Below are 16,417 nucleotides of genomic sequence, written 5' to 3' on the forward strand. Positions count from 1 at the left end.
TTTAACCTGGGTGATCCTCCTGTCTCCACCTCCCATGTGCGTGGATTACAAGCATGTGCCACCACTCCCGGCTGTCACTTGCCCATTTTTGATGGGCTATTTGTTTTTCTTAATGCTGAGTTTCTTGTGTTCTCTGTATATTCTAGATATTAGTCTTCTATGAGAGGAATAGTTGGCAAAAATCTTCTCCCATGCTCTTGGCTCTCTGTTGAGGTTCTTGATAGTTTCCTTTGCTGTACATAGGCTCTTTAGTTTAATGCAGTCTCACATATTCATCCTCCTTTTAATTTATTGTGCCTTTGGGGTCTTGTTGAAAAAGTTTTTACCTGTGCCTATGTTTAAATGTTGGACCTATGCCCTCTTCAAGGAGCTGTAAGGTCTCTGGCCTGATTTCCAAGTCTTTGATCCATCTTGAATTACACTTGTATAGGGTGAAAAAGTGGGGTTTATTTCCATTTTCTGCATATGGTTAACCAGTTTTGGCAACACAATTTGTTGAAAAGGCTTTTTTTCTTAGTGTATGTTTTTGGCAATCCAACACCAATTTATGCTAAAAGCACTGCAGAGAATTGGAATAGAAGGAACATACCTTAACATCATAAGGCCAGTATACAGTAGGCCTACAGCCAATATCAGAATAAATGGGGAAAACCTGTGAGAAGTCCCACTAAAAATAGGATAAAGACAAGGATGTCCATTTCACCTCTTCTTTTCAATATAGTACTTGAGACTCTAGCAAGAGCAAAGGCAAAAGATGAAACTCAAATAGTAAAAGAGTAAAAATAGGAAAAGAAGAATTAAAACTATTCCTATTTGCAGATGACATAATGTTATACTTAGAAGACCCAGCAAACTCAACCCAAAAGCCTATAGAACTAATCAACAAATTCAGCAACATGTCTGGATACAAAATCAATCTTAAAAAAATTAGAAGCTTTCCTGTATGCTGACCATAAATCCACTGAAAATAAATTCAGAAAACACTTCTACTCAGGATATCCTGCAAAAAATAAAATACTTAGGAATAAAGCTAACCAAGGAGGTAAAATATTTTTACAAAGAAAAATTATAAAACACTGAAAACAGAAATTGAAGAAGACCTTAGGAGATGGAAAGATCGTCCGTGCTCTTGTATAGGCAGAATAAATATCAAAATGGCCATACTTCCAAAAGTGATCTGCAGGTACAATGAATTAAATTACCAATATCATTTCTCACATATACAGACAGTCTTTAAATTCATTTGTAACAATATAAAACCCAGAATATCTAAAGTAGTTCTCAGCAACCCAGAACCATGCAGGAGGCATCACAATACCTGACTTTAAACTATACTACAAAGTCATAGTAATAAAAACAGCATGGTATTGTCACAAAAAACAGATACATAGACCAATAGACCAGAATAGAAGTCTCAGAAACAAATTGGTAGTTACAGCTAATTGAATTTTGATGTGGTTTTTGAATGCATGTTGCTAGTATTTTATTTAGAAGTTTTGCATCTAAATTCATCAGTGATATTTGTCTGCAGTTTTATTTCCGTTAGCTGTCATTATTTGGATCTAGTTTTAATGTAATGTTGGCTTCATAGTATGGTTTGGGAGAGTCCTGTCTCTCTTTACTTCATGGAATAAATTGAAAAGTACTGGGATTAGCTCTTCCACTCTTCCATAAAGGCTTTATAAAATTTAGCTGGGAAACCATCTTGACTGGGGCCTTTCTCTTTCTTTCTTTCTTTCTTTCTTTCTTTCTTTCTTTCTTTCTTTCTTTCTTTCTTTCTTTCTTTCTTTCTGTCCTAGAGATGGAATCCAGTGGCATCCTACCTCCAAGCTATACACTCAGTCCTAATTTTTATTCTTTATTTTGAAACAGGGTCTCACTGAGTTGCAGAGGGTCTCACAAATTGCTGAGGCTGTCCTTGAACTGGATCATCCTGTTTCAGCTTCCCAAGTACTGGGATTACAAATGTGCACCACCATGCCCAGCTTACTAGGGCTTTTCTTTGATGGTAATCTCTTTATTGCTGTTTTTATCTCTTTGACTGTTATTGTGTTTAAATGTTATATATCTTCTTGATTAGATTTAGGAAGGTTGTATGTGTCTAGAAAATTTTCAATTTCTTTTAGGTTTTCCCCATTGTGTTAGAATATAGTTTTTTAAAGTAGTTTCTGATAATCCTCTGGATTTTACATGCTATCTGTGTAATATCACCTTTTTCATGTTATTTTAGTTATTTATGTTGATTCTTTCTGTTGTTTTTGTTAGTGGTTTATCTCTTTTTTTTTGAAACGTAGCTTTTGGTTTTGTTGATATTTTGTATTATTTTTTGTTCTCTATTGATTTCTGTTCTGATGTTAATATTTTTTTTTTTATCTTCTACTGGCTCTGGGATTAGACTGTTCCTGCTTTATAAGGGGTTTGAGATGTGTCATTAGGTTATTTGTTTGTTGATTTTCTGTTCTACTTATGTGAGCACTTGATGTGGTGATTTTTTTCTGAATACTGCCTTCAACATATACCAGAGATTTTGATAGGTTATACCTATATTTATATTTTTATCACAATTTATTTTTTCCTCTCATTTTTTGTATGACCCATTCCTCATGAAGCAGTTTGGTGTTCAGTCTCCATGTATTTATGAAGTTTCTCTGGTTCTTCTTATAGTTGATTTTTAGAATCATTCTCCTATGGCCTGAAAAAATGAAGGGTTTTTTATTTTATTTTATTTTATTTTTATTTTTTGCAGTACTGGGATGGAACCCAAAAGCATTCTACCTCTGAGATATACCCCAAGCTATATTTTGAGTCTTTATTTTGAAACAGGGTCTCACTGAGTTGCAAAGGGTCTCAATAAGTAGTAGGCTGAGGGTGTCTGCAAACCCAGATATTTCTGTCTCTGCCTCCCAAATGCTGGGATTACAAGCATGCATCACCATGCCTGACTAAAGGGGGTTATATTTTACATTTTTTTGAATTTGCTAGTCTTTGCTTTGTGGCCAATGATATGATCTATTTTGAAGATGGTTCTGTGAGCAACTGAAAATATGTGTATTCAGCTGTATTTGAATGAAATATTCTGTATATGTCTGACAGGTCCAGTCCATCAGTGGCGGGGCTGGGAAGATGATGAGTACCGACAGCCCCAAACAACAACACACGGAGCTGGGAGACATGTCAAGCAGGATGTGGTTTATTTTTCTTTAGGCAATCCAATTTAAAGCAAAAAACCGCAAGGGGGAGTTCCAACAGGAAACTATTCTAACCTATCAAGCTAAAGGTCACTCTTACAGCCAATCATTATCCAGTGCACAAGGGGTTCACGAGCACGAAAGCATTAGTTGAGCCAATAATGCTCAACATTATCAAATTGAGCTAGTGGGGGCAAGGAGAGTAGTTACGCCCTCTGTATCGACTCGGCACTATTTGTTGCAGGTTTATTCATTGGAAGTTCTGGCGGTTGTGTAGACCCATGCTCGCCACATGTAACTCATTGATTGGAAGTTTTGTCAGACGGTTATGCAGATGCCAACGCACTTTAGGCGGTTATGCAGATGCCAACGTGCTTGGCGCTACATGTCATCAGGCGGTTGAGCAGACCCCAACATCTCCCCCTTTCTTTTTATGTATGAGGGTGAAATGTATGGCCCCTGTCTTAGGTTGTCCTCTTTTGAGGATCTTATCAAGCATGAGGTACTCATGCTTGATAGCCGCTCATAAGTCACCCCAGCCCATGTCTTAGGTTGTCCTCCTCTGAGGATCTTACCCGTCATTGGGTGCATGGGGGACAGAGGAGGGATGTTTATGGTCAGAATGTCAGTCATATTGGATCTCTACTTTATGTATTTTAATTGCCTACAAACTGAACTAATCTATTGAGGATACAGGGGCCCAGGGTACAAACAATCAGGAGAGATCTTGTCCATAGTGGGTTGTTTTGTAGATCTTGCCGGCGTTATCTAAGGTCTTCTTGGAGTTGCTTTATCTTGTCCTGAACTAAGCCCGATTTCATAAAAACAGCATCTTTCCTGTAAAAATAAGCAGATGCCTCCCTTTTTGGCTGTTAATAAATCCAATCTCCGTCCTTTTTGTAATACCACATTGGCTAGAGAATCCAATTGGGCTTGTTAAGTCTAGGATGGTTTCTGAGACAGCCTTAATATCCTTGATCATTTGGAGGGAGAGTTTCCTATGTAACTCCAAGGCCATTCAAAGTCAGCCGCACCCAAGGCAGTTCTGGCAGTAATCCCCAGGCCAATTTTGGGGATCGAGTGCCAAGTTCCCTCTGTTGTCGGGCAGAGCTATGGGATGATAATTTACCTTAGGGTATTGGGAAAGGATCATTTGTTTAATTTTTTTTTAATTTTTTGTTTTTGAACCTCATCTTGGACTCCACTACCATCTGTAAAATGGATAGCGGGGGCAAAATTCTCCCCAAGGGTTATAAGGAATGCCCATGGTATGGGCAATTTTCCAGCGTTGCAAAAAAGCAATAAATTGTCGGCTGACAAAACATGGGCCATTATCAGTCTTAACTTGATGAGGTAGGCCTAAAATAGCAAAAGATTGTAGGAAATGGCTTATGGCATGTTTGGTCTTTTCTCCAGCATGGGCTGATGTCCAACATACCCAGGAGAAGGTATCAACTGAAATAAAGATATATTTTAGTCTGCCAAAGGAGGAATAATGGGTAACATCAATTTGCCAAAGATTGTTGGGGCATAATCCTCAAGGGTTGCTGCCTGAGATTTGTAGGGGAGGTATTTGAAGGAAGGGTTGGCAGGATCGACAGGCACACACAATCCGATGCCTGTGGGTATTTATGTTTTAAGCCCCTTCAATTGACGTGAGTAAATTGATGGAATTTGATGGTCTCTGTTATGGAGAAAATAGAGGAGGCTAATTTGTCTGCAGTTTGATTGCGTTTAGGGAGAAGGCCCAGTATATTTTGGTGGCCTTGTAAATGTTGTAAAAATATAGGATGTAAAATTGTTTGTGTTTGAATCATTAGAGGGGTAATAGGATTGGAATTTAGTTTAATATGGGCCTCCGCCAATAAAGGTAACAGATTAGCCACATATTGGTTATCTGAAAATAAATTGATGGGTTTATGAATGGCATTTAATATTAATATTTTTTTGAACTGGGGGGAGCCTTCTATTGGATGGGATATTGTTTGAATTGGCTGTGGGTCTTGTCCATTGACAAATGAAGGATATATAACCATGGCTGCCCCCATATGCCCCCCATTGGTAAATACCGTCAGGAAATTTGGATTAGGCTCTCAGATAAAGATTTTGGGGGGCCTCCACTCTAATCTAGTAAAAGAGCTTATCCATTTATATGGACAATAATGACAATCAACATTACCCAAAAATCCCTCTAAAATTACATTATTATTATTATTATTATTATTATTATTATTATTAGAACCAGGTGAAATCAGATAATTGGTAGGGGATAATTATATCATGAGGATCCATTTTAAAAAGCCGATTTGTTATGTCTCTTCCTTTAATAATGTAATCTGTTACTTGATCAATTATAGAATATACCTGGGGTGCTCCTCCTATGGAGAAGTATATCCAATGAATGGGCTCTCCCTTCTGGGCCAAAAGAGCCATGCATAGGGTGCTTCCCATGAAAACACATAAAATTAAAGGCAGCTTGGGATTAAATCACCTTACGGATGCCGTATTGACTTTTGTATTTTTGCCTTTTGGGTTATCCCAGCAATAGGGGCTTCAGTAGGTCCTTTATCTAATTTCCTCCATGCTGTCAAAGTGGCTGTCTGTACCTGGTCTTGTGGTTTCCAGGGGTCCCAGGCGGCTGAATGGTTTCTCCCCAGATTTATGTTGATAGTTCCTCTGGCTCCCGCTTCGCCCGCATATGGCAGCGGAGCAGAGGGTACGGAGAAGGAATTGGCCAGGGAAAGGACTGTGGGGAGTCCTTAGCGTCCCCAAAGGGATCAGAGGGATCGGGAAGTTTCTTAGGGGCTTTGGGACCAGAGGAGGGTGTATGTTTGGCGGCCCCTTTTTTGCTGGCTTGGGGCCACGGTCAGCGAGTTTTGTTTTTTTTCAGGGGGTTGTGGGGGAAAACAACTTTTAAGCATGGAGATGGTTAACCCCCCCAGGGTTAACGGTCACAGGGAAGAGTTGGGTTTGCTTCCCCTCATAGTTAACTCCCTGATATAGGGGAGGTGCTGAGGGAGTCACGGGGTGGGGGCAGAAGGGGCTATGGGAGGAGAAAGACACCGGGGGATCCTTTTCTTCCAGGGGGCAGCCCCAAAGGGATCGAGAGAGGGATACAGGGGTGGAAAATTGGGGGGGCTTCCCCAGAGAGAAAGGCCTGCAGGGGGTTTTGGACATCTTTCCTCTTTACCTTAGGGGGGCATAAGTCTTTATTAGAGCACTTCTCCGAGGGTTGGGGAGGAAAACAGCCCTTTAGTGCTGAGATGGTGGGGAGGACCCCGAGAGGGAGAGTCTCTCCTTTATCCATTTGAACATGCTTGATTAGTGCTTCTACACGGTCCCATGTATCCTGGTCTAAAAGGTTCCCCTCGGGGAGCCAGGGGGCAATTTTTAAAAGACAACCCCAAGCTTGTCTGGCCTGATTATCAGAGAGATCAAGCCCATGACTCTTTAAGAGAAATCTCAAAGATTCAAGAGAAGGATCAGGCTTGGAGCTAGACTTCCCCATGCTAAAATACGGGGGGGGGATACTCACCCACAGACCGATTGACTTGCCAGCAATTTCTTTCGTTAGAGGATGGGGGGGGGGCTCACACAGGGCACCAGACTGATGCGTTCAGCCTGTCAGTGGCAAGGCTGGGAAAAATGATGAGTACCGACAGCCCGAACAACAGCACACGGAGCCGGGGACATGTCAAGCAGGATCTGGTTTATTTTTCTTCAGGCAACCCAATTTAAAGCAAAAAACCGCAACGGGGAGTTCCAACAGGAAACTATTCTAACCTATCAAGCTAAAGGTCACTCTTACAGCCAATCATTATCCAATGCACGAGGGGTTCACGAGCACGAAAGCATTAGTTGAGCCAATAAGGCTCAACATTATCAAATTGAGCTAGTGGGGGCAAGGAGAGTAGTTATGCCCTCTGTATCCACTTGGCGCTATTTGTTGCAGGTTTATTCATCAGAAGTTCTGGCGGTTGTGCAGACCCGCGCTTGCCACATGTAGCTCATTGATCGGAAGTTTTGTCAGGCAGTTATGCAGACGCCAACGTGCTTGGCGCTACATGTCATCAGGCGGTTGAGCAGACCCCAACATGTGTCTAGTAGTTCCATTTAATTCATGGTGTTCCTTAGGTCTCAGGCTTCTTTAATGACTTTTTTTTCTGGAAGATTGGTGAGAGAGTGTTGAAGTCTCTCAACATTATTGTATTAGATCTTACAATACAATTAGACTTAATGTCATAAGAAGTTTGTTATATAAAAGAGGCTCTACTTATATTTGGAGCATAAATTTTGAATTTGTTATATCCTTTTGTTGGATATTTTTCTCTTACCAGTAAAAAATTACGTTGTTTGTCTCTTCTGGTAAGTTTAAGCTTGGAGTCTATTTTGTCTGATATGGAGTTGCTACTCCTGCTTGTCCTTGAGTTCTATCACTATGGATCAACTTGCTCCAGTCTTTCTCCATTAGTTTGTGACTATCTTTACCAATAAGTTATGTTTCTTGCAGATAGAATATAGATGAATTTCCGGGCATGGTAGTGCACACTTATAATCCCTGCACTTGGGAGGTGGAGACAGGAGGATCATGCAGGTTCGAAGCCAGCCTCGCGGCCTAAGAGTCCATGTTTCCAAATAAAAATATAAAATAGGTATGGGAGTGTAGCCTGGAGGTAGAAGGGTATCCAGGAACCCCAGTACCACCACCAAAAACAAAAGAATATTGATGAATTATGATTTTTGAATCAATTTTGCAACCTCATTTATTTTGATTGGGCAGTTGAGGCCATTGATATTAAGTATGACTATTGAGAGATGATTTTGATTCCTACCATTTGCATTTACTTGAGGTGATATTTGTTCATCTTTGGTTAGTTGTTTGGTGGAAATCATTCTTTCTCTAGCTCTGGTATTTATTTTTTATTTCTTCTTTGTGATTTACCTCTTTGAATATTTTCTCTATTGCTGGTTTGTAGAACATAAATTCTTTCAGCTTCTCTTTGTCATTGAAGATTTTTGTTTCTTCATCAGATTTCAAAGATATATTTGCTGGGTAGAGTAATATTGGCTGAAAGTTGTCTCTTTCATAGTTTGGAATATGTCTTTCCAGGCACTCCTGACCTTCATAACTTGGTTGAGAAGTCTAGAGTGATTCTTATTGTTTTATCTCTGTCACTCAGTATTTTACTCTTGTTGCATTTAAAAATTTCTCCTTCACCTCTAGTATGTGGCATGCTGTACTGTTTCTCTGATCTTCTCTAATGTGGTTTTTATATGTTTCTTGTACTGGTGTTTTGGGAAATTCTCTGATATTTTTCTGATAAGATTTTTTATTCCTTTTGTTTCAGCTTTTATTCCCCTCTTTTATACCTGTTATTCTTTCATTTCCTTTTTTAAATTTATTCCTTATCTCTTGAATAGCTCATGCTGTCAAATTGATATTTCTAAATTATATACTATGTGTTCATTTTTTGGAGTGGTTATCTTGTATTTTTTTTTTAAAAATATTGGTGCATTGTAGTCATATATCTTAATGGAGTACAAGATGGTAGAGGCATACGTGCACACAACACTCAAATAGACCTTACCCAATTCCCACCCTATTTCCTCTCCCTTCCTCTTCTTATGTTTGGCTTAGTGATTGACTTTGATATGTTTGTAACTGTACATCATGTACATTAGGGAGTTTCCTTCTTTCCCCCTCCCATCCCCCTTTAGGTCACATTATTTGCTTATCTATAGTTTCTCCTTCTTCATCTCTTTCTTCTCCATGATCAATTTTCTCCCTAGTTTTCACTTATTAGGGAGAGCATCCAATTTCTTATTTTTTTGTGACTGACTAATCTCATTTAGCATAATATTCTCCAGTTCCATCTATTTCCCTATAAATCATGTAATTTTGTTCTTTTTTATGGTTGCGTAAAATTCCATTGTGCACATATTTCATAGTTTTCTAATCCTTTCATTGGTTGATGGATATCTTGGCTGGTTCCATAGTTGGCAATTGTGAATTGTATTGCTATGAACATAGATACACATACATTAGTTTGTTAGTTTGGTTTCCATTCTTTTGGGTAGATACCCAGAAGTGGTATTGCTGGGTCATATGGTAAGTTTGTTCCCTTTCTTCTGAGGATCCTCCATACTGTTTTCTAAAGTGGTTGAACTAATTTGCAGTCCCACCAACAATGTATTAGAGTTATTACTTCTCCACATCCTTGCCAGCATTTGTTGTTGCTTGTGTTTTGAATGATTGCCATTTAAATTGGAGCTAGGTAAAATCTCAGGGTTTGCATGTCTCTGCTAATGATCTTGAGCATTATTTCATACATTTATCGGCCATTTAAATTTTTTTTTTGTGAAGTGTTTATTTAGTTCACTTGCACATTTTTTGATTGGGTTAGTCTCAGTGCTGAGTTTCTTGAGTTCTCTGTCTATTCTAGATATTAGTCCTCTATCAGAAGACTAATTAGCAAAAATCTCCCATTCTGTTGGTTCTATGTTGAGGTTCTTGATAGTTTCCTTTACTGTGCAGAAACTCTTCAGTTTAATGCAATCCTACATATTAATCCACCTTCTAAAAATGATATTCTGTCTTTCATGTGGTCTAGTTTACCAGGGATGATTTGTATTAATGTTTTAATTTTATTTATCACATTCTTCACTTATTTTAGAGCTTCTTTTTAATTTTTATTCAGGGTAACAGATTATTTTCTGATTTTTTTTGTGTGTGGTACTAGGGTTCCTGGAAACCCTTCTACCTCTGGACTACATTTCCATACCGATTTTTTTATATTTTTATTTGGAAACAGGGTATCTTAAGCCAGTGAGGCTGGCTTTGCACCTGTGTAATCCTCCTGTCTCCACCTCCCAAGCATGGGGATTACAAGCATGAGCCACCATACCCAGCTATTTTCTGATTTGATACTTGATCTTTTATTTTTCTCAGGCTATCTTTGAACCCTTTTCAGAAATCCTGTGTCATTTTTACTCTTAAATTTCTAAATTCTCCTATTGGCATCCTCTGCAACTCTGGTATGGTAGGATCTGTTGTAGAATGTGTGGACTCACTGTTTTCTTGATATTCTTCTTTCTCATGATTTCAGTTTTTTAAGAAGATATACACTTAAGTTTATATCTTTGTTGCTTTTGATAGCTTTCTTTCACTCTATGGATTTCCTATGTCTAATTCTTCTCCCTTTATAGTATCTTCTTCTGGAGGTAAATGTTTACCTTAAGGTATGCTTTAAATCTGAATAGCCTCTATTGTTTGGGTGTTTGCAGCTTTCGAGTATTGATCACCCTATAATGTTGACTTTGAGATCTGTGCTCTGTATCATCTGTCTGTTGTTCTGTCAGTAGATCTCTAGTACTGGGTTGCAGTTACTTCAGGACTCTGTCTTCCTACTTCAGTGGTTGAACTGATAGGTTGTAGGTGTTACAGACCACCAACCTCTCTGTCAGCTCCATAATACGGGGTAGTCTCTGAGGTGTGGGCAGAACAGTTTGTGTCCTGTGCATTTTTAAACTTGTATGTGTGGGATATTGGGTGTTTTCCTCTGTTAGCTGTGTTTGGTATGTACTTAGTGTCTGATAGTATTTCCTATTGGTTTACCTATTCAGTACAGCCTCAGCAGTAGGAGTTTGGAGGATTAAGCTCATATACACAAGGGTAAACTGTATGGTAATTAATGGTGAAGGGTGAGTGAGAAGGAAGGGGTATAGTGATGAGTACAAGCATAGGATAAAGTAGAAAATAGGGTTAAGTAGAATGAGAGTTTGCATGTGATTAGGTAACATAATAAATATAGTGAAAATAAAGGAAAACTTTACTAACCAGTGTAGAATATCTATATATAGTGATAGAAAATAGATATAAAGAAGGAACTGGCAGACAGGTTCACTAGGTGTCAGAGAAACGAAACAACACATATCATTGCTCACATGTACACATTCAAGAGGAGAGGAAGAGGAAAAAGGACAGAAAAAATTAAAAAAAAAACCTTAAGAATTGCTTAACCAATAATGAGTAAAATTTACTGTTGGAAGAGAATTGATTTTTTTGTGGTTTTGCATATTTCTTTGCCTTTTTTCCCCTTTTTTGTTTGAGGCTTGCTTAGAAGTGATGTGAAAGCTGCTCCAAAGTTCTGGTTCAAACCTGTTCACCTGCCTATTGTTTTCTACCTTGTTAAAGAGGCAGATTGGGATGGAGGTGCAGGGAAGATTTGGCTTTGACTGTTGGCTGCTTGTAGGAGGCTTTTCTAGGCTGGAGTTGGGATTGTAGTCCAGGGTACTTTCCCAGCATTAGCTAAAGTCCTAGGTTTGATTCCCTGCACTGATAAAATATAAATAAAATTTAAAAAATAAAAAAGAGGATAGAAGAAAGGAGAGAGGAAAGAGAAACACACAAAAGGATAAAACAACAACAACAACAACAACAACAAACAATCTACAAATACACAAGCACAGAGCAGAATAAAACAACAACAAAAACAAAGAGACAGAATAGAAAGGCAAACAGGAAGACGGCAATTTCCTAGTATACATCACATGCACTCATAAACATATCAAAGTCAATCAGTAAGCCAAACATGAGAAGGAGGGAGGGTGAGGGAATGGGGTGGGAATTGGGGAAGGGCTAAATGAGTGATGTGTGCATGTCTACCTTTACCATTTTGTACCCCATTAAAATGCATAACTACAATGCACCAATAAAAAATAAAAAAGAAAGGGAAACAGAAAACAACAACAATAATAAAAAACTCTCCCACTTAAGCCTGGCATGGTGGCACATGCTTGTAATCCCAGTGCTTGGGAGGCTGAGACAGGAGAATCATACAGGTTCAAAGCCAGCCTCAGCTACTTAGTGAGGCTCTCAGCAACTTATTGAGACCTTGTTTTCAAATAAAGTATAAAATTGGTCTGGGAGTATAGCCTAGAGGTAGAAAAGCTCCTGGGTTCCACCCCCAGTACCACACACACACACACACACACAACCTCCCACTTGGCTTCTTTAGCCCTCAAGTCTCTTTAAGGTCCATCCACTTATTACATTGGGTTACCCAGCATGTTCCATGCATTCTTGCTTGCTCAGAAATCTGTAACAGAGATGTCTTTCTGAAGCCCCAATACTATGGCCTCCTGCCCAGGCGTCTCGTTCTCTCTGTGTAGGGACTGAGCACAAGGCCCTAGGTCCAAATTTCATTTCAAAACACTGCATTTTCAAAAGATAAGGCTATGTTTGTCAGTGGCTTCCAAGCCTGGTCTTTTCCTCAGAGTTCTGTGGTGTACAGCCATGCTCTGTGTGAATTCTCACTTCCTTTTTATGCTCTTTTCAGTTACCCTGTGAGAAGACTGTGCTCACCTCCCTGGAGTTTCCACATTCACCTCTGCAGCCAGGCATATGGTGGGATGGGGGTGTAGAGAGTGATTTGGTCATCCTTCTCTGTCCTGTCTCAGATTGCTGTATATATGAATTTTGTGGATTTCCAAAGTTCCCGCTGGCCACGGTGCATGCTATTGTTCAGGGATTTTTGTTTCTTTTTACTTTTTCATACTGGGTGTTTAAAATTAGCCTTGTAGATATTATGAAGTTTCTCTGTCCATAGTTCTCACCTCCCATGAAGATAGCCTGGGATGTGGGATGTTTTTCAGTTTGGAGCTCTCATGACAAGTTAGAGACAGACTTGCCTTACGCCGTTGCCAACTTTCTCCCCCTCCCTGTGTTTAGTATTTAATGCAGCCATTTGAAACCCTAAGTAGGTGAAATCAGATCTAGTGTTTGGTCATCTGTACCATGTCACTGTCAAGAGACCATCTTACTGCTTTCAAAATACTTAGTAATATGCTAAGATGTTTGATTACTTTATCTAAGTATAAATGATGCATTTAACTAATCAGAGGTCATTCAACCTTATGAAGTCTTGCCTAGCAATCCAGTGGAGGAGTTGTGGTGGCTCATGCTTGTAATCCCAGCACTTGGGAAGCTGAGACAGGAGGATCGTGCAGGTTCAAAGCCAGCCCCAGCTACTTAGTGAGGCTCTCAGCAACTTAGTGAGACCCTGTTTCAAATTAAATATAAAATAGGTCTGGTAGTATAGCCTGGAAGTAGAAAGCCCCTGGGTTTCATCCCCTGTACCATAAAAAAAATAATTCAGTGGAATTTTCTCTTTTCAAACTTTTAGGGGAATAAAGATGTATTACTGTAAATTATTTTGCCCATGGTTTTCTCTTTGTCCTTTGGTTAGCAATATTTACACAGAAAGAAACAACCCGCCATTTTATGACCACTGGTATTTTCATTATTCAATGAGGCATTGATGTTCATTGTCTACCTTAATCAATTGGCATAGTCATTTAGACAATTAGTTTTATGAATCCCACTATATCTTTTTACTTTGTGGGCCACAGGTAAATTTATCACAGGGAACAATACATGATGATGTTTAGTCATAAGCAAACAAACTAATATAGTGACTTATAATTACCCTTTAAGCAAAAATGTCTATTTTATGTTTGGTAATACATTTAAAAATGAACATCAGTAAACCTGGAGATTTAGGCATTCTGCAATAATAGTCAAGGTCGCAAGACTTGGTATTCTTGGCCTAGGCTTTTCAAACAGTCATGGTAAAGTTATTTTAGAAAATATATATTTTTTGTTTTATTAATCACAGCAAAGCAGCACTGGATATTGAACTCAGACTGCCCTGTAGTCTTCCTTGGTTTTGTTGCTTAACATATATAAAAACATTTCTCTAGCAAAGATCACAGATAAAAGACCTCTTCTTTTGAGTAGTCACAAATATTGGTTCTTTAGGCTTGGTATTCAACCTTACTCTCTAGCCAGGCATCATTAAACCTAGCTAGAGTTTAATTTGATCAGAAGCCATCATTCCTGCCGGCCCACCTATGTTTAGGTTCTTGACCAGGTCCATTTCATGGGTCATTTTTGTTTTTCTTGGCATAAACTTAGATTCACTCTAATCTATGTTGGAAGACATTTTCAAAAAGCAAAAAACTTATTTTCAGTTATGTGTCATAGAATTTTGATATCACTAAAGGTAAATATGATCTCCCACCTGAATCCATATCTCATTAGCCTTTTCCTCCTTATTTTTTTAAAATCTTTTTTGATACTAGGAATTAAACCTAGGAGTATTCTATCTCTGAGATACATCCACAGAACTTGTTCATTTTTTATTTTTTGAAAGTTTATGGCTTTCATGTATCTTGGTTAAAGCCATAATAATTTCTTTATTTATTCTGGTATTCTTATGATTTTTCCCCATTTTCATCTTTCACTCTTATATATTCAACATATAGTACTTAGAGGTGTTTTTTAAAAATAAATATCAGAGCCGGGCGTGGTGGCGCACACTTGTAATCCCTGTGCTTGGGAAGCTGAGACAGGAGGATTGCACAGGTTCGAAGCCAGCCTTGGCTACTTAGTGAGACCCTGTTTCCAAATAAAATATAAAATAGATATGGTAGTATAGTCCGGATGTAGAAAGCCTCTGGGTTCTAACCCTAGTACCACCCAATAAAATAAAAAAATAAATAAATATCAGATTATGCTTTACTCAAAACTCTCTTAATTTTTACCCCTCAGAATAAAACCCATATATTTTATCATGTCTATAATGATATACACCGAACCCACCTCTTCAATTTGTTGTTTGCCACATTTCTCATACTTTTTGTTATGTGTTCCACTAGTCTTTTTCTCTGTCTCTCATCTTTCTCTCACTCATGCTGGGGGTTGAACTCAAGAACATTCTATCTTCAAGCTATAACCTAACAATATCTTATATTTTATTTGGAAGCAAAGTTTTGAAAAGTTGATGTGAGCCCCCCTGAGTTGCTGAAGCTGGATTCAAACCTGCAATCCTCCTGTTTCAACCCACCAAGTATTGGGATTACAGGTGTGCACCACCAAAACCAGGATTTTTTCATTTTCTTTGAATATGTCAAGCTGGTTACTGACTCTACCTATTTGAATTTATTATTTATTCTGCCTGAATGCCTTTGGTGTTGAAAGCTTACCCCTTATTTTATTCAGATTTTATTTCAAAATTTACCTTTTTACCTTTTCCAGAGGCCTTTCTTGACCATCCAATCTAGTCAACCCACCTTTATGTAGCATTTTTATTTTTGACATTATATATTATATTTTTCATTTATACTTATATGTTTGCTTAAAATTCAAGCTCCATGAGGAAAAGCATTTTATTTGTTAATTTTATTTATGGCATTTAGGAAACAGTCTTGGAATAGTAGACTTTCAGTAACCATTTGTTAAAAGAATTGGAGATAATAAATTTGATTTAAATCATAATTAAAGAATAAATTCAGGAATAATTAAAAAGTGGTTCATGTATTAGAAGTATATCATCCAACATTTGAACTTTCAGATTAAAGAATCCAAAAAATCACATATATAACTATTCTTACTTATTTTTAAAAATAAGATATATGCATAGTATTTATATATCTTTAGCTTTCAGGAGAATGAACAGCACAAATTTTTTATAAAATGTTGGAAAAGAAGCTAATAAATACTTATCAATGGTTGATAAACTTATAGTTGATTATCAATACTTATAAAAACTAATAAAAACTAATCATAAAGCCAGTTCCTGCTAGAAACCAAAATACTAAAGCTATGGGATGCTATGTACCTATAATTTTTTTAATTATTTATTGAACATAAATGGTATACATTTAAGATATACTTGGTGCCCTCTCTCCCTCGCCCCTGTTTTCCCTTCCCCCCTCCCATCAATGATTGTCCAGGATAACCATGCCATATTCATAATTTTACACATATTCGGATGTAGACCCTCATTAATCAAGTTAAGCCTTCCCCTTCCCCTATCTTTCCATTCAAGCTTTGCTGGTATTTCCCCTCCATTACCTGGAGTACCACTGGTATCCTCTATGTTCCCTAGTTTGGGCATATTAGAGGAAACATATGTCATTTCTCCACTATTCCTGGTTCTTATATTTTCAAAGTTCTCAGGCCTGTTCTTCTGTTGTCTTTCCATTCATTGTGGGTATTGTGTATAGACCAGTCTTAGTAGTAGGGATTTAGAAGAGTCAACAGGTAAGCAGTACTTTTTTGAGTGATGAGGATTGGGTGATGGTGGAGTAGCTAGGGTGATGGGTGCAGTAGTTGGGTAAGGTAGAGAATATAATTAGGTTGTGGAGGAATTTAAGTATGATGGGGT

At 38.1% G+C, this 16,417-nt stretch overlaps 1 protein-coding gene across 1 annotated transcript in view; it reads left to right on the forward strand.

Annotated features, from left to right (window-relative positions):
- STPG2 (sperm tail PG-rich repeat containing 2) overlaps positions 1–16,417 on the forward strand; it is a gene marked incomplete at both ends in the record, with an annotated part of 526,196 nt that overhangs the window by 81,030 nt on the left and 428,749 nt on the right. The gene's annotated exons all lie outside the window — the stretch shown is intronic.

Source organism: Muscardinus avellanarius (assembly GCF_963383645.1).
Source record: "Muscardinus avellanarius genome assembly, chromosome: 6".
Taxonomy (NCBI): domain Eukaryota; kingdom Metazoa; phylum Chordata; class Mammalia; order Rodentia; family Gliridae; genus Muscardinus; species Muscardinus avellanarius.